Source organism: Ambystoma mexicanum, chromosome 5q (assembly GCF_040938575.1).
Source record: "Ambystoma mexicanum isolate Mex_15411 chromosome 5q, UKY_AmexF1_1, whole genome shotgun sequence".
Taxonomy (NCBI): Eukaryota; Metazoa; Chordata; class Amphibia; order Caudata; family Ambystomatidae; genus Ambystoma; species Ambystoma mexicanum.
In genome coordinates, this window is record NC_090933.1 from 1210129781 (window position 1) to 1210149824 (window position 20044).

Below are 20044 nucleotides of genomic sequence, written 5' to 3' on the forward strand. Positions count from 1 at the left end.
GGACTGCTGGACTGCAGGCGCAGCGGGGATGGTGGTGTCCATGTCATCGTGCACCATCACTGTGATGGATGCTTGTCTGCTGGAGGTGCTAGCAGTGGCATCCTGGGATTGCCTTGTCCGGCGTCTTCGTGCAGTCCCCCTTGCCGTTGGCTGTTGTGCTGAGTCACTGTCGGTTGATGTGCCTGTGGGGGAATGTTGGGCATGCTGTTAGTCGTGTGACTGGATTTGAATGGGGCAGTCACATGCCAAACACTCCTCATACTTTGTCAATGGTGGACGTGTTGTGTGCCTTTGGTCCCTGGCTGGGGGTGGTCAATGGTGGATGTGTCGTGTGCATCTGGCCCTGGCTAGGGCGGGGGGGGGAGTCAATGGTGGATGTGTTGTGTGCCACTGGGCCCTGGCTGGCGGGAGGTCTGGTCTTCCATAATTCGCACTCATGGCTTTACACTGTGTGTACTTACCCGCCTCGCCAGGTGTGCCAGCTCCGACCTCTGATTGACTGACTCCCTCAATCCCCTCAAGGTGCATGATGCTGCTGCACCTCTCCTCCCAGGTCTGGGGCTTCAGTGGGGAATGGTGTCCCCCTCCTGTGCCAGTGCCGTGCTGCCTGTGTGCTGACATCAGGTTACGGACACGCAGCCTCAGATCGTCCCACTGCTTGTGGCAGTCCTTCACCATGCGCACTGTGACACCAACAGCTGTGCACTTCTGTGCAGTGGCTGACTAGATTTCCTTATGCTTCTGCTGCACCTTTGAACTGCAGTGAACAGCAGCGCTGCATTGTCCACAATGTGCTCCACGAGCACTGTCAGTTCCGCCTGGCTGAAGCAGGGTTTGCACTGACGGGTGGCTGGAATCCTTGATGTCATCTCAGTTGTTGTTAGTCAGCAGTCACAGGAGCTGTAGGCCTTGTGGTTACTGAGGATTGCAGTGGATTGTGGTTTAAGTAATGGCCGCCGCTCTCTTTCCGGTTGTCACGATCACTGTATTTCCGGCACCAGTTTTTCCATATCCGGTATGAACGTGGCAGAAACGGATGTACCGCTACCATTGTACACATTGCATCCGTCTCCATGCGTGTTTCCATTACTGCAGTGACACCGTTCCCGCAATGGTCTGGGGTGCGCAACGGACACACCGTAATCACACCTTACTTCGACATACTTGCGGTCGCGGAAATGGTGTCATCGGCTTCACAGTAAAACCGGATTACAGACCGTCCAACTTATAATGAGGGCCATTGTCTGACTTGCTGGATTGTTTTAATGTGGACTCTGTTTGAATTTGGGTCAGGCTCTAACTGTCCCCTCGGCTCTAAATGTCCCCTCACCCTAGATAGGCGGCACACCACAGAGGTTGGGGAAAGAACATCACTGTGGGGACAGCCAGCAATTGTTGGAGGGATAAATAGGCTGTGAATGAGCAGCAGATTTAACCCTTCTAGAAAACTCTACCTGTATTTTATATGTGTGAACAACGCTCAGTACGTACAGGGTCCAAAACCACGTTTAAAGGTGCCCCATGTGTATCTTCTTCCTGCATGTATGGGCCTTGAAAAGGCTTGCATTTATCAGCAGAAGTGATGTTCTTCCCCCGGTTTTACATGGCTTTCAACTGGTGCTGCAAGTTTGTATTGTGTGATGGCACTTGTAATCGCCCAGCATCCATGTCCATTGCCCTCCGTGGCTGTCAATGTACACAGGCAGGGTGCTGTCACGGAGGACCATGGCATCATATGTGAACCCAGTGAAGTGGGCACAGCATGTGTTCTTGTCAGGTCAGCGTTGCACATAATCTGAACATTCCTGTCGAAGCAATAACATTTTACACGTGGACTTTCTGCATAGGCATGTGCCTTTGTAGCATTTATCTGTGCAAGGAGGCATAGCAGAGGAATGTCTCCAGCACCTGCCCGAGCATAAGTGAGATTGTGGGATGGGCCATGCCATGCAGCTTGCCCACAGTGTGCTGCAAGATGCTGCAGGCAAGAAAATGTGGCACTGACATGCCTGTCTCAGTTAGTGACAGCTGTGTTTGGGTCAGCTGCAGGGTTTATGTGGTCTTTCAGAGTGCATTGGGCATGCATGTGACTTGTTTTCCATCACATGGATGCATTTACCTCCACCTAAAAGGTGGAGGTGACTGCAATGAGTTTCTGGTGGAATTGCTACCCATTTTCTGGAGTATTTATGCTGTAGTCCAACTTCTGATACAGCAGAAATACAGTTTTGCATCTTGGTAGTAATTCTGCAGCGCTAATTCTGCCTGATGTTGGCAGTAATGCTGACGCCAGTAACTCCACTGAGGAGAATTCTGCTGGCGGAATTAACACCAACCACGAATTCGGTGGTGTGGTAAAAGTGGCAGCAATTCCATAAACCCCACTTTTACCATATACTGGCAAACATGTAATCAGGCCCTTTGTCTGAAACAAAGGCTCAAGACAAAATAATGTATTTCTTTTCATTTCACACAGTTGTCAAAAAGATGTCAAATTGAGGCAGTATCTGGAGTGCCACATTAAGTTGAGATCCTGCCTTGGTCAATGTTCTTATTACTTGGACAAGTTAGATTTTGCTCATTGTGGCAGCAGCATATGAGGCTGACTCAAATGAAAATAATGGATGGAATGTTCTATACACACTTTTAAATATGTGCAGATGTGTTCTTTTGGTACAACATTATTATTTCCCTCAGTTTTTTTTAAAGTCATGTTGAATACTTTTGATTAAGTACTTCAGGCATTTGATTCTATTTTTTCATGTGAGGCATAGCATTTTTTTTAAGTGTAGGCATTTTTTAAAGTATAATGTTCTTGTCATTTCCTCTGCCATTGATTTTTTCATTAAGTGTGTTCTTTGCCTCTTGACATCTTTTTCTTATCAAACCTTTTACTTTGATGATTGCTGTTTGTTCTATGGATTTTAAACCGGTGTTGCTTGCTTGTTTTATTTTTTTTCTATGTACATATTAGTGTTTTCTAAGCACTATTGAAGTCTCATATGCTCATGACCTCTGGAATAAGGACACATTCAGCAGATTGTATTGGCATCAGGGGTGGACTGGCCTGTAGAGAACTCTGGAGATTTCCCAGTGGGCCTCTGCACCCTGGGCCTCTTTTCTCTGGTATTTCCAAATTTTCACATAGGAAAACCATTGGGATTGCTGAAAATGTGTCATATGGGGCCACTTTGAGCTTTATTTCCAGGGCCTCTTCTAGTTCCCAGTCCAGCCCTGATTGGCATCGAGCACAAACATAAATTATTTCATCAGGTTTATTTTAAAGCTTACTTTGCTAAATCCCTATCAATGTGGCATAGTTAAAATGTAGTCATTACCCTCATTGGCCTTTGTAAATATAATATTAATAATAATAATAATAATAATAATAATAATAATAATAATAATAATAATAATAATAATAATAATAATAATAATACTAGTCTAGTTTATCTGCATGAGCTGTTCAGATGAAAGGGGAAGTGATTCATTTCTGTATAGCTGCTTTTACTTTGGGGTTTTGGTATAGGGCTTGTGACTCCCTGGATATGCACTCACACTGCTTGCCAGAGCCATATTAGAAGACATTTCTCCAAACGGAATTAGCATTACCTCCAATGAGTCCAGAGGAATTACCGGCATATTACAACCTTGTGGCCATGCAACATTCGCCCTGGCAATAACATTAATTTTTTTGTCTGGTGAACTGCCGCCAACAACATCTTACTGAGTGATGCCAATTTTTAGAGTATTTACTGTTATCCCTACCTGCGTTCGGAGGAATGATCAAGTGGATTACCATTGCATGAGCTGCTAGCATAATGGGGTAACAGAATGTATTGTACTTGGCAAGTAAACAAGGTGTAACGCTCACCTGATTCCCACGGAGGCGCTGGTCTTGGCAGGGTGGTAACTGTATCTTGAAAAGTGAAGTGCAGGACTCGATTGGCTTCTGGGGCTGGGCCTCTTCGCACTGTGTGTCTAACTCGAAGAGTAAGATGTCTGCAGGTGAAAGAATATGGGGTTAATGACCTGGGATTTTCGGGTGTCTCTCTCTCTCCCCCTCTCACTTTTCCGTGGAGCCCCAAGGTCAACGTGCTCACCTTAGATAGGTGAATGCTGGACTCTCCATCTGCGTCTGGTGCAGGGTGCCGTTACCAGTTCCTTCACTGGGTTGAAAGGTAGGCCTCTTGACTTCAGAGGATTGCTAACCGTCGTTAACTGCACGAACGGTGAGTTTCCGGGCACCTTGAATGTCCTTACAGTCTTTAGGTGCGTGGGCACGTTAGTATGGAATAGGGCTCTGTATAATGTTCTTTTCAAATGGTGCCTTTTGTCTTGCAGGGCTCTTGAGGCGGAAGATGGTGGTTTGAAGAGAGCCGGAGTTCGAGCCAGCGCATAGGAATGAAGTGCTTGGGAGTGCGTAAGTAAGTGCCTGTTGCCTGCTTTCGAAATGCACTCCAACTGTCTCTTTTCTTTTGCAGGTATGAGTTTGGATGCTGAAGAGACTCTGGAAAACGCCGGGGTATTTGCAGGCACCTAATTGTGGAGGGTGCGATGGCGCGTGAGTAAATAGCCTGCCTAATGTCTCTCCTTTTCTCTTTCAGGTGCAGGAATGCAGCGTTGAAGAAAACCGGAATTCGAGGGGTGCCGGTAAGTAAATTCCCCACAGGAATAATTATGCTTTTGTCTTCACAGGCTTTTATAATGGCGGAGGAGCAGCGCGAAGAGTTGGTAACTGCCGATGGATCAGGTGAGGAAAGCGCTGCGAGTGAAGGTTGCTGTGCTAACCTGTTGTTTCTTTGTCTTTGCAGGTGCTTCTGAAGGCTGGATACAAGAAAGGTAAGCTTTTGTTCTCACAGGTTCAGGATCGGAAGAATGAAGACTGGAACCGACACGGTGAGCGTTCTGCTGCAGATGCAGAATAACGGGAAGCACGTTGCATCAATCGGGTGTGGTTTAAATAGCCTTGGAGTGATGAGGCGTCTTCCTCCACTGCCTCGCCCAGGAAAGAAAAGAGTTCCTGTTCTAGAAGAGTTCCAGTGTTGAATCCAGGGAGTGGAGCCTGCCCCACCCAGGTAAGAAACTAGTCCCGGCTCGTAGAGGATTCCCATATGGCTGGTAAGTAAGCAGCATGGTCTGCTGCAGGTAAGTCCACCCAAGCATCTTTATACATGTTATGAGCCCGGCGCTTCCAGTGCCGGAACAGTGATTTTGATGAGCCTGGTGCCACCGGCGCCAGGACAGGGTCCAAAAGGTCCCAATGGGGACCGGCTGGTGCCTAGGATGAAGGTTAGAGGCCTGCTTCCAAGGACGTTGGGCTGGTCCTAGCCCCTTGGAAGCAGTGATCATGACACAAGGTTAACCCAATACAACAGTTTGAATGTATACCATACTATCCAATTCAAGCTTATAATTAAGTGGTATTTTGAAAAAAGGTTTGGTGGTTCAAATGCCATTATATATTTACAGTTACCCCAGGATGTTGTCACTGCTTCCAAAGGATGGAGCCCGTTCCCAGGAGGCCAGGGTGGAGAGGGTGCTACCCTATAGACTGCAGGGAACTAAAGTCATAAGCATGCGAAGGGCTGGGGCAAGGGAGAGATTTCCCCCACCAGCCATTGAAATAGGTTGTACGTCTGATGAAGGCTGGGGACGGGAGACATTCCCCCAACAAGTAAGGAGTGGCTTAAACCACATTGGGAATACACTACCGAGACACAAACTTACTTTTGTCCATGGGAAGGAAGTCAGTCCTTGGATCAAGAAGACATCCCTTTGATTTAGTTAGCGTATAGTGTAAGTGACAGAGTTAGGATTATGACACTGAACATTGGGACTTTTGCTTTGGCCATTTTGAAACTAGTTATTTCGGTTGAGACAGGGAAACTTTTCTCAGAGTTAGGCTAAGATAGGATTTTCTTTTTCTTTTTACCCTCAAATAAATGTTTCTATCAATCATTATGACCCCTCCATGTCAGAGTCTTACGTCTACACCCTTACATATGGGGTGGGCTATTGACTTGACTGAAAAAAAGCAAGGGACCCCAGGTTATGAACCTTCCCAACCAGAAAATCTTCTGCAAATAGGAGAAGCTGAGACCCATGTTACTTTACCTTTTGATGCTACCACAGAGAACATTCGTTTTAATTCTGCACTCCTGAATAGTTCCGAAAGTGATAAAGAGATCAAGGATGATGCAGAAGTACTAATTTGGAGTATAGCTTTCTAGGGTCTGACCCCTCCGACTATTTTGATGACAGAGATGAGGCAACTCAGACGAGTGTGAAATATTGTAGCGGACTTGGGAAAATTATAGAGAGTTCCATCCCAGATAACCTGTATCAGGAGTCAACAGAATATTGGAGTTTTTCAGACCTGTTTCAAAACCAAAACACACACATTCCATTTTGTAGCTGCCCCAGCCATCACAAGAACACCCCTTCCAAGACCTCTAATGATTTTGACTCTGAGAGCAAAGAGGAGACCCTAGAGGTAACGGGTACACTATCTACCAAAATGAGTGTAAATCCCGTAGAAATTCAGATAAAACACTTTGGGCCTCATTACAACTCAGGCGGTAAGGGTTTTACGGCGGCGTAAACAGCGCCGACCCTTACCGCCTGAGTACGAGGTCCCTTAGCGCCATGGAGGTTTTAACACCTGCTTTTAGCAGGTGTTAAAATCCATGGCGCTAAGGGACCATGGAGTTAATTACGCCACCGTAATTTACGGTGGCGTTATTAACGCCTTCCCCACTCCCATTATGCCCTATGGGGCAAAATGGGAATGGGGAAGGGTAAATGGGAAAATGGGGATTTACCGCCCCGCCAAGGTTGGAATGGGGCGGTAAATCCGCCAACCACCATGGCGTAAATGTAGTTTACGCCATGGTGGTAAAGTCACGGCCCAGGCAGTAACTTACCGCCTGGGTCGTAATGAGGCCCTTAGTCAATGATCAGATTCATGTAGATAAATGACAGCAGGGGGTATTGGATAGGCTAGGTCCACAGCAACAAAGGCAAATCCTCCTACATGCCACATTACAATCCTACCAGGAAGGAGAAGACCTAGGGAGTTTCTTCCATAACTTTGAAAGGTTGGCCTATCAGTTCCAATGGAGTGGAGACCTTAAGATATGCTACCTACCATACCTATTAAAGGGAGATGCACAGGCTTTCAAAACCGGAATCCCTTAGGGACCACAGCCTTTGAATGCATCAGCAGGAATTATTACATCGGGTTGGACAGACAGAACATTTTATGGTTGAAGGTTCGTGGAGATAAAGCAAAACCCAAGTGAGTCTCCAGTAGAGCTATGAGTCTGCATCCAAAATACCCTTGTACTTTGGTTAGGAAAGAAAACCCTCCAGAAGTAATGAAAGCCCTTTTGTAGACTAATTTGTTACTCCCTCCTTACAGATGACCTTTTTTCAACTAAACCAACCTTCCTTTTCCACTGCTGTTTATGCCGCCCAAGTTCATGTGGAAGCAGCTAAACACTTTATAAACCTCCACTGAGGACAGAAGGGAAGGAAGTAAGAACTACGCCCCAGCCACCCTCTAAAGATCACAGGGTAGTGAGTAGAGGTGGTATACAAAGATGTAAAAAAAGGAATTTGAAAGAGAGTGGATGGAAAGAGGCACAAAGATATATCTGTGTCGAGTTAGGGAAAAGATAAGACCCATTCCTACAGACAGAAAAGTACTGATAACTCCCACAATATCTTGTTTCTGCAGTGGAGAAAAGGGTCACATGGCTAGGAGCTGTCTCAAGAACAAGAAATACAAACCCATGGAGGTGGGTTAGATTGTAGGGGCTGACTATGACATCCTCCTCAATGATGAAGACAAATAAGAGACCATAAGCAATTGTTACTGTGTCTCAGGACCATTCAATATTAATGATGTAGTTGAAATAAATGACAACCATGATTCTGCTCTAATTGATTCAGGTAGTAAACAGACAGAAAAATGGGATGACCTCATAGTGACAGGGTGGTGAGGCACATACCCAATAGTCCCCCTGGAAGTGGTACTCAGTGAGAGGATCTCATGGGAGGGGAAACCCCATTTGGGATCAGTGACAAACACATTGTGAGAAAGTGGTAGACCCCCTTCCTACAGTTAACCCACCTGTCATTCACTGCGTTCCTCTTCCACCCTACCCTTATACCCTATTTACTTTTCTAAAGCAGTCCAGGTAGAAATTAATGAGACAAGGAAAATCCTTTGTGAGTCACCATATCACCACTCACTTAGCACTAAGACATGGAGGAGGTGTGGAGCAAAACCAAATAGCCATTAGAACAACTTTTAACAGTCTAGTGGTTCTCGATATTTGATTGCTAGAAACCAGATAAAAACTGAAGAGGGACTTGACACCTCGTCAAGCCCCCTCCTGCACGAGGCGCGAGTATCAGAGCGGGCTTGATGTGCACGTGGAAGCTGACCAGGATGCTGAAAATGGGGATAGAGAGTCTGAGGCTAGTTCAGGAAGTGAGAACTGTGCGGCCTGCAGGCAGATTAGGTTTCAGGTTGCCCCAGAGACCTGGGATGCACAATAGTGCGAGACAGCGCTGTCCTGAAAGAAAAGAAGACTGGGGAGCTGCCGCCGAGTGGGGAAAGCTCCAGGAAGTAACCAGAGCCCAGTGAACGGGTCCAGCCTCCTTGAGGGAGATGACCCTCAGGCAGACCACACCATAAGATATGTGGGCAGCCAAGCAGGTACTGAAGGCTCAGGAAGGTGGTGGCACTAATCAAAAGGATGGAAAAGGAGGATGTGGGACCATACTGTAGTGGTTGAAAAGTAAAGAAAGTATATGGACTTGTAAAGCTTGGCAAGAGAGTGAACCAAACCCACAAAACGGAAAAAAACTAGAGCCAGAATTGCGAGTATTGGGCTCAAACCCAAATATAGAGAATTGGAAGTTAATGGACAGTTCATACAGTACTTGGCCGGTGAGTAAACCAAGTCTTTATGGGCAACTGCAGCCTGGGGAGTGCATACGGTTGTATACTAATTGACCTTTTCACAATTGCCCACAGGAGAATTGACCTCGGGCGAATTGACCTAATTTAGAAGGTCAATTAGGACATATATACTGGGGGAAACCCCCCCCAACTCCCCCACCCAATCCAAAACCCCCTGCAAACCCCCACCTAATCCCCTTATATTATTTATAATCCAAAACCAACCCAATACATATATAAAATAACTAAAATAATATAAAGTTCAATTGTGCAGAAGGTCAATTAGGACCACTATAATTAGGTCAATTGTGCAAAAGGTCAATTGTAAAAGGTAAATGTGGGTAATACCGCGCATACAGGCTGCTTTTCTTCATCACAGTACCTGGAAAGAGGGAACCATGTCTGCCAACCAGGGTCATGGACCCACTGCAACTTGGGGAGTGCATTCAGGCTGCATCTACTTCATCACAGTACCTGGTAAGAGGGAACCAGGACTGCCAGCCAGGGTCAGGGACCCACTACAACTTGGGGGAGTTCATCCATGCTGTTCTTCTTCATTGCAGTGCCTGGTGGGAGGGAACCAGATCTGCCAACCGGGGCCAGGGACCCACTACAACTTGGGGAGTGTTTCCAGGCTACTCTTCTTCATTGCAGTGCCTGGTGAGTAGGGACCAGGTCTGCCAATCAAGGTCAGGAACCCAGCAGTGCATCCAGGCCGGTCTTCTTCAGTGCAGTGTATGGCAAGAGAAAACTAGAGCTGCCAACCAGGGCCTCTAATGCCAAAGAACTAAAGTCATAAGCCTGAGAAGGGGTGGGGGAAGGGAGACATTTGTGGAACTGAAAACAAGCCTGAGAAGAGCTGGCGAAAGGGAGACATTGCCCCCACCAACCATCAAACTTTATTTTAGGCCCTAATGATGGGAAAAGCATTGAGAAAACACTACCAAGATGAGAACTGGCTTTTTTCCAGGGGAAGGAGTCATTCCTCTGGACCAAGAAGACATCTGCTTTGATTTAGCTAACGTAGAGTGTAAGGGACAGAGTTAGGAAAATGACACTGGACATTGGAACTTTTGCTTTGGACATTCTAACACTAGTTATTCCAGTGGAGGCCGGGAGATCCCTCTTTGATTAGAGCGAGTTAGGGTTTTATTTTCCTTGTTACCCTGAATAAAGGTTTATAGCAATCAATATGACCCCTCTATGTTAGAGTCTTTTCTTCTGCACCCTTATACACCATACCCATATCAGTCAATTTATGGTGGGCTTAAAATGCTTGAAAAACCGCTTTCAGATGGGATGCGAAAGCAGAATCTACCAATTCAGCCAAGTCAATCACATTCTAGTGCCAGCAGGTAGCCATCACTGAAAGTTCACCTCCAGTTCAGAGGTAGATGTTGAATGCATTGTGGGTATGAAAATTAGTTCAAATGTCAAGACTTGGCTCAATAAAATGACAGAAAATGTTTTTATCTATAGGGCAGCGTTGTATATATATTTTCCAAACCAAGTCAGACAGTTGTAAAGGATGCAGACAACTGCATACCTCTTTTACTATTATTAGGAACAATCAGTGATGCATAGTCTGCAATGAATAGGGTAATTTTCAGCAAATGCAAGAAAATGTATGTTGGGTTTAAAAGACGTAGAAACAAATCCTTCCACCTGAGATGTGAAAGCAGAATTAGCACTGTCAGCCAAGTCACAAACAGCACAGTATTGGCATGTCGGCTAATTTGAATACCCACAATCCACTGCCCAAAAGACTCGGCTTAGAAGGTGAACATCGAGTGAAGGCTAATCAGTGGCAATGTACTCTGTGTAACTTGGTACAAATGGCTAATTCTGCCCGCACAACATGTATGTCCCTTAAGTACTCTCCCATAATAAACCATCCTGTAGTAGTCCTATATTTTCCAGCCTCATTGCAGGTATGGCGGTAAGGCAACGTTGATACGGTCCCGCCATGCTTGGAGTTCTGCTCGCGGGTGCCCTTGCAGCCACCAGGTCTGACCTGGTGGCCGTACTGGCACTGGCGAGCAGAACATGATGGTAGCACCGGTACCGTTGTTAACGGTACCGGTGCTACCACCTTCCAAATTCCTTTTGATCCCTATGTGTCTGAAATGGAAATAGTGATGTACTGGGTCCAACACCCGCAAAAGGGCAATTACCGGGTCCGGCTGGGCCAGAATCGTCCGCTAATTGCCCATTCGCAGGTGCTGGACCCGAATGTGAGTTTGGAGGTAGCCTTGCCAGTAAAACCGGCAAGGCTACCTCAAAACTCGTAATGAAGCCCTCTGTTTCGTTAGAAACATGATTACGCGATTAACAATATTTGCGAACATGCCCATACAGGCAATGCATCTATGCCACTACTTGTTACAGATACGTTTCTTTGCTGGCATCAAACAAGTAACTAATGGATACTGTAATTAAAAACATGTTTGTCCATTTAAAATAACGTCGCAAGCAGCCATCTGTGCTACTGAGATTAAACCGTTGCATCAAATTAACCCAAAGTGGCTGTCAAGTGAAATCTGAAAATTAAGGTTAACCCTGCCATGCCATACTCTGCCCCTATATGAGAATTTCATTTGAACAAAAGTTGAGCCGGTCAATTAATGATCTCAGCCAAAAACAAGTTTTTCACACTTCTTTACATCAGTCTTATTGATGGACGAGACAAGCCCTAGAGTAATGGTTGCACCATAAAACAATCCCACCAGTCTGCATGCATAGAAAAATGTATGCATTTTATTGTGACTTGCAATAAGAGGTGTATTCACATGTACCATGGTAAAGAAGCCCAGGCTTTCAACGAAACAGAAATAAAAGGAAGTGCAGTCTGTCTGTTAATGTCTCACTACACAGAATGAAAACAACAAACTGGATAGAAATTACTTCACTTATTCAAAACAAGCCTCCCTGTTGATGTATCACTGTTATCCTAATCTCTGTGGAGAAGAAACACAGTTCAAGTATCAGTTGATGGCAAGAAACATTGTCTAAAGGATTTCTGCCATGACACTAAGAACAGCAAATTAAAGAACATACTCTTGCATAAAGGCAGACAGTAAGATATCCCTTTTAAAACACTTCCTAAATTCAGCAGAATTCGAGCAGGAGTAATACCCAATGGAAATAATAATGTGATAACATAGGAGATAAAAGTTCAAAGGAACAAAAACAAGAAATTGCAGAAGATATATAAAAAAATGAAACAAGAAATTGGAACGCAGAATGAAAACACCTTTTGGACTAATATAAGAAAATCAAACAGTAGAGATGAACAGGAGATACAGTGTGAATATGTTTTACAACCAAACAAAGGAATTGATATTGAAATCTCAATTAAATTACAAATGAATGTAATCAAGCCAAATAAGCAGAAACAGTATAGAAGAAGCATGAAGCCCAAACAACATGCATACAGCAGAGTGCAAGACCCGAACAAAGAAGTAAACATGCTTAATTAGGAAGCCCCACATATAAAGATAAGTAATAAGTAATATTAGACAAAACAATGATTTGTAACAATATTTAGCTTGGAGCAAAAGTTAATAAATGATGATTTTTGTAATATGAAAAGTTGAAAACAGCAAGACTGAACTAAAGTAGGAATATGAGCCTGTAATGAAAAAGAGGAATAAAAATGAAGCCGTGTTTGTGAGATTGATATCCAACAGTAAGTTGAAGTGGAAGACAGGAAAAAAATAGAGGAAAAAATAGGGGGAAGTAGCAAAGAATATGCTTGTGACATATAAAAATATACGAAACATAGGAGTTAACTGCTAAAAGTCAAACAGAGTGGCACTGATTAATATACTCATTAAATGATGGGAAATAAAGAGAATTAAGAGATTATCAGCATAACAGTGAGTCTAAAAGCCATGTTTTCAAATCAAAGAAGATGAAGAGGAAGTATAGAAGATAATTAAATGAGGACACCAAACAGGGCCCTGAAGAACACTGTTGGAAAGAGGATAATAATATGAAAAAGAAGGAACAACAAGAGATCAGTTGAAAACACTGCAAAGCTAAACCAGGAATCCCCAAAGATGATGGACTAGAAATCAAAATGGATGATCCATAATATTAAATGCAGAACTAAAATCAAGCAAACCCAGAATAGATGACATTCTAAGTTAACAAGCAAACAGTATACAATTAAAGACTGACAGACTTGCTCCCTCAGTAGAATGACCATGCCAAAAACCAGATTGACAAGAAGGAATCACATTGTGTAAATGGAGGGAACAATTACACTGAGAATAAACAATACTTTTAAGCTACTTGGACAAATATAGAAGAACAGAAATAGGATGAAAGTTAGAATTCTACTGAGTCGAAGGAGGGTTTCTTTAATAATGTGATAGAAGTAGTAACCCTGAAATAATTCAGAAATTGACATGATGATAAAGAATGAATAAAGTGAATAGTCAAAACAGAGATATATGAATTTAAGACAGACGTCATTAAAAAAGCAGGAAGTCGATCTGATGTAGCATTGGTAAGATGAGAATGGATCATAGAATATATAACAGCACTTTCAGAAACAGGATGAAAAGAATAAAAGGCATAATCATGCGATACAGCCATCAAGGTTCAGGCTCAGGTCCATCAGAGTCGAGCCTATCAGATGAACCCTGAAAAGAGATTTCATTTTAGAAAGGCCCAGCTAACCACGAGACGAGGCACTCCAACTTCCTCATGGGACACGGAATCCGATGACGACGTATTCACGAACAAAGGTCTGGAGGGGTACTTACCATCAGAAACACCCAGCACCACGGTCCCGGAGCAGGCCCGAAATCAACCAGTAGTAACTCAGTCCGTGGGGTCCACAGGGTCCCCAGAAGGGAACAAATCCCAAGTCCAGGACCCAGACCGACATCTGAGTCCTCAACCATCAAAATCACCAGAAGGTACGCCTTTGGTGCTGGCTGAATCACAGCTGAGCGACAACGATCAACACAGCACAGTCTTAACAAACTCACCCCAGAGAGGAAAGACTCCACGCAAAAAGGAAAACATTAATCTGAATGCAATAAGGGAGAAAAAACCATATCAAAGACCCTGAAAAAAAAAGTCACCTCTAAACCATTAGGAGGGTACAAAGGTAACGCGACCCTGACAAACCTAAGCAGCCTAAAGGACTACTTCTTAAAGCAACATAAAAGAAAGATTAGCCAAGAGTCTGAGTTATCAGACGCTGAAATCCTAGAGGCTATCCAAGACAAATCTCCACTGAGCAAAGCCAGAAAAACTGACACAAATCTTCAAGGACGGATTCAGACGGCATATGCTGTCACCGACCATGAGCCCACGCAACCGTGAGACCTGAATCAAAGGAGACCAGCGCCGCCTGAACTGTCTCAGCAGGAAGAAAGAGAAAAAGACCCGAACAAAAAGAAGGCAGACGAAATAAACAACCTCCCCGAAGCCTCTTTCAGTCTCCCAAAGCTGCCACATGCAAACTTGCAAACTCCTGTGCCCACCTTCGAGGGACCAAAGCAGACCTACAACTCCTGCCCCAGCCAACAACGAGAAAATTACATGCGGAACAAGCCGCATACTTTGGGGAACCTGACCCAATCGTCGGAAAATCCATCTCAGCCTCCCCAAAGGAACGTATCAACGGTAGAAAGAAGATCCTCAGAAAGATTTGCGCCACTCTATGCCGCCAAAGACTCAAATACCCCGCAGAAAAGCAGACGCCCTGGAAACACATCAAACATGCCAGGAAACGACTCTTCCGCGACAAAGAAAAAAGACCTTCTGTCAGTGATGTCTGCATTTTCAATAGTGCTAAACCCCTTCACAAAGCTGTACGAATCAATACACGAGGCCTTGACAGACAATACAGCAATGATCAGTGAACTAAAGGACAAGCTAATTTACGTGGAAGGCTATCTTACAGCAATGAAAAGAATGTCAAACTCCAAACATTCAAAATGGGAGGAAAAAATAGACATCGTGATGTCAGAACTACTAAGGAAAGAGGGCACTAAGCATAAAAATGTGGAACCACTAACCAAAACCACACAGTCCACACAGACCGAGAAGAACAAAGAAGTTGCCCCAATCTTCACAAAAATTCCTCCAAAACATAAAACTGACGAGATTACACTAGCACTGTCCCCCTCAAAATCCACAGCTAGGGGCAAATTCAAAGAAAAGACCAAGAACAGCACCAAACCCTATGTGTGGCTGCGCCCAAAGGAATCCCCTCAAAAAACCCTTCAAAATCGAAATTGTACTGGGGAAACAGAGACAGGAGCTAACCAAGGGGAAGTGACTACGAACCCCACACTCACAAACTTGAAGCAGTCGACCGCAACAGACAAAACCAGAATAAGTGTAGACTCAACTTCATCCTTAGACTTGTCAAACATATCGTTGTACCCCGACGAACGGGAAACAGATTCCCCACTGCGGTCAAACTGCGACGACGCTCTAAAACAAATGCAAACAAACCCCCTATCTAATGACGAACCTATCCAAGAACAAAAGAGGTATCAAGGGAGCCGCCCAGACAACGATCTCGCTCAAACTCCCCATCCACTCCCTTAGAAGCCCTGAAAAACTTAAAGGGGACTCATGAATACGTTGGACATGAGCCTCACAGAGACCGAGATCAGAAACACTACAAACCGAACTATCCTGCCAGAGTTCAGTCATCGAAGGATCAAAGAGCAAAAAAGGACACAGCCTCAGACAAAGATAAGATCTCTGAAGGGGGAAAAATCTTCAAGCTAGAACAAACCTCATCTAAAGATTCTTACCTGGTCCTAAACCGTAGAACAGTCTTAAATAGACTAGGGAAAATAGGAACACTCTGCCATCTAAGAACGGAAGACTTCACATTGGTCGAACCCTACCACCGGGAGCATAAAGCAAAAGCTTACCTCCATTTAAGAAGAAAAACTGCATTGGAGTTAACTCCCGACGTGCACAAGGACCTCCAAAAAATGGGTCTAAAAATCCACTGCCTTCAGAAACATTCGAAGGAAAACATCAAGGCGACAAAAGATAAAATTGAAAATTGTGTCGCTCCCTGTCTCAACTCGAGACAGGGAGCGACACAGAGAAAACTACGCACAGAGGCTTCCAAGAAAACAAAACACGGCACACGGCGACGAAAGGTGGGGGCGGAGAAACCAAATTACCCTTCAAACTACGACCCGAACTAACAACTACGAAGCTTCAAAAACACAAAGTCATCCCGAGAAAAGAGAAACATACGAGAGGTCATCAACATCTTACAACGCCTAGTAACACAAATTTAGGTATGTTCGAACTGATCTGCCTTCAAGAAACATGGTTGGTTCACAAACCAGCCATGGACGGATACGTGACAGAGGCCTCGCCCGCCTGTAAATCCATCCTAGGACGCCCCTCCGGAGGCATACTAACAGCTATCCGGATTGGCTCAGGGATTACTCAAAAGGGTAAACAGCAGAGGGTTACGGAATGCTGACGACGTTGGCCACATGGTGCCATCAAGACTTAACCAGAGACGCTTGGACAAACTCAGACTTAGGCATAATAAACCTCTACTGGAACCCGGCGAAAACCAGCACTACAGAATTCTGCACCATGGTCGCCAACCAAATTGATGACCTAACGGTGGAGCGGAAAGTACCCAACATCATCATTTGCAGCAATCTGAACTCTAAATGTGAGGGGAGAGTGGAAAACAAACAAAGCCCGAACTCAACGATGGACGAAAGAGGTCGAGCCTGGTCCCTCCTAATGAAATCAAGGAATTTCCATAATGTATCATCACTCCAAGATCGAGAACCACAAATCCCTACGTGGGAAAGACTGAGCTCGTCCGCCACGCTGGATTACATATTCATCACGGAAGGGCTGATAGCTTATTTCACCGACTTCACGGTGGTAAAAACGCAGGAAAGCGACCACAACCTTTTAAAAATGTCATGGAACGGAACAGCTCCGTCAAGACCCTTCTATCCTGCAGTAGTGGAAACTAACGCACAACAAAACAGGCTTCGCTTAACCCCCGAAAACGTAAAAAACATTTTTTCTAACATTGCGAGGAAAACCGTCCAAATAATAAAGAGCAAAAGCGACAGACGACCAGAATACGTGTCGCTCTTGGCCGCACATAAAACGAAATTTGCGGGAACAAAAACAGGGAAACCGATCCATACGCATTCCTTCGACACTGAAGTGTCAACAAAAAGAAAAAAGCTTAATAAACTGAAAAAAACGGCCATACGAGCTGACTCGCCGGAAATATGGCTCAATTACCAAGCAGAACAAAAGTCCTACAAATCATGGCTAAAACAGCACCGGTTGCTCATGTACAAAAACGACACTGAAGAAATGCTCCACACTTGTGCCACAAGGAACACTCGAGACTTTTGGTCACTACTGAAATCAATTAATGGGCAGAAGGCAAACGTGCTGGCAAACTGTGTCCCAGAGGCAAAGTGGATTCAGCACTTCACGGAGTTATACCGCTGCCCCACCTCCACGTCATTATATCTTCCAGTCCTCTCAGACTCCCCATGGATCACCCTTTCATCGGTCGAGGACATCACAGAAGCAATCAACAATCTTAAATCTTCAAGGGCTCCTGGGCCAGACGGCTTGACTAACACTGACCTTAAGGCACACCCACTACTATGGGCGCAAGCAATTGGCGAAATATTTACTCAAATTCAGAAAACAAAAGAAATTCCCAAAACCTGGACAGAAGCTGTACTGGTACCCATCTATAAGAAAGGAAACAGAGACACCCCCGCCAATTACAGACCTATTGTCTTACTGGATGTTATAGGGAAGATTTTCGCAGCATTACTCCTCCGCCACTTCAAAGTCTGGGCCAGTGCCTCCCCGGCAGCCGACATGTTTCAAACAGGATTCCAGAAGGGAGCAGGAACGTCAATCAACCTACTGTTTCTGAACATACTCAAAGCAAATACAAAGAGGAGCACGGGAAAGGTCCATATGGTAATAGTGGACTTGTCTCTGTTGATCGAGAAAGACTGTGGACCAAGTTAGCCAACTGGAAATGTCCAGACTCGATTCTCGCACCAGTAATGGCACTCCATGAAACCACCTCACTCAGAGTCCGCCTAAACCAACAAGGCACACTCTCAGAGCAAATCTTTACAAAACGGGGAGTAAAACAGGGCTGCCCGTTAGCCCCAGCTCTGTTCACCTCGTTTATTGGAGACTTCCAAGACTCAGTGAAATCAGTAAGATCTTTCCCAACGCGAGTGGGTACCTCTAAAGTCCCAAGACTGTGGTATGCCGACGACTTAATTCTGATTGACCAGACGGCAATGGGCCTTCAGAGACAGCTAACAAATCTGGCTAAATACATGGAAGAAAATAATCTGCAAATAAACAAAAGCAAAACTAAAATCCTGTCCTTTTCAAAAAGCAAAAAAAAGACAAAGAAGTGTCCGGTATGGTTTCTCGACGAAGAAAAAATCGAAGTAGTAGATGAGTTTAAGTACCTGGGCATTCAACTAGACAACACTTTAAACGACTCTTCACTTCAAGCCTCGTTATGGGCAAAAATCAAGAACCTGACAGAACAATCTCGAGCTGTCGACAGTAAATTCGGCAAGTTCTCTTGGACCCCAGTACTGCAATTTTACAAGACAAAGGTAGTACCGGTCATAACATACGGAATGGCAGCCAACTTAACTCTACCTGCTGAATTTTGGCTGAGACTGGAAGGATTTCTATGGAAATCAGTCTTGGGACTTCCTATCGCAGCCCCCATGCCAGCCATTCGGCGCAACCTTGGCCTTCCTTCACTAGCCTCAGTTGTCATGCAAAGCGCGATTCTACTTTACAGGAAAATACGAACCCCTGACTCTCTGCCGATTTTTCGGATATTAGAAAACGAACTGGAAAACGGGAAGTGCACACCATTCACCAACTGGGCGAAGAAAATTGGACAAAAATTAGAAGAAGTCCACTGCACGGACGACCTCCTCATTTCAAATCCTGGGCGTGTGAAGCAAAAACATTTAGAACAAGATTGGATACGTACCAACGAGAAAATCCTAACGTACACATCCCTAAAAGATTTGCCACCTACTTACAACCGCCCAAAGATTCCGCTGAAATATTGCGAAAAATTTCCTGAAAAAAGGCTGAGAAAAATTCTTCTACGAGCCCGCCTGAATCTTTTGCATACGAGAGAAATTTTGGCCAAAAGGGCACTGGCAAATTCTCCTCACTGCCGGGTCTGTGGACTAGTTGACCAAATAGAATCTGTCCGTCATCTACTCACCTCATGTCCTGGACTGGCGCACGAAAGAAGGGCCTACTTGACACCACTCATCACGTGCCCGCTCACACTCGACGAAGAGACAATATGGTTTCGGCTAATTGCAGGCGATTCCACCAGATGGTCCAGAGCGGCAGCTAAATTCCTTGAAGTAGCTCTGGCAAAAGCCAGTGACAGTACTTTGTCGCCTGCAATACCAGCAAGAGACCTTCAAGGAAATTTGAGAGTGGTATCGTAAGTCGTAAGTTCTGGGTCTAATTTCTTAGAAGTAGCACAAACACAGTTCACCACAGCACAGATTTGTAAAAAACCTTAAACAGGTTAATAAACAAAGAAAAAAAAAAAAAGGCATAATCACACAAAAAAGAGAATCAGAGACATTAAGTACAGAAGTGAGAGCAAAGCCATTAGATACAGTGATAAATCATTAGCAAATATCTTATATTTTCGATCTCAGACACAACATAATGTGCAAAATGTTCAGAGACCAATGTAAGCAAGAAGAAGAATTACATGATGGCTTTGTTGCTAATTTATCCAAAGTATAAATAAAGATGTCATGAGAAGAATACTGAGACTGAATAAGCAATTTAAAGTTGTTAGATAGTTTTTGGAGTGAATGTAGGTGCATGCTGATGCTGAGAGAATGTTGGTGTGAATGCTGTCGTGAAGGTTCCAGGATTGAGCCTTGGAGAAGCTATCCTGGGTGATGGGACACAGTGGTTCATTGTAACATCTTAATAAGTAACTGCAATAAAGCTTACCTGAGGAACCATACTGAAGTGTTT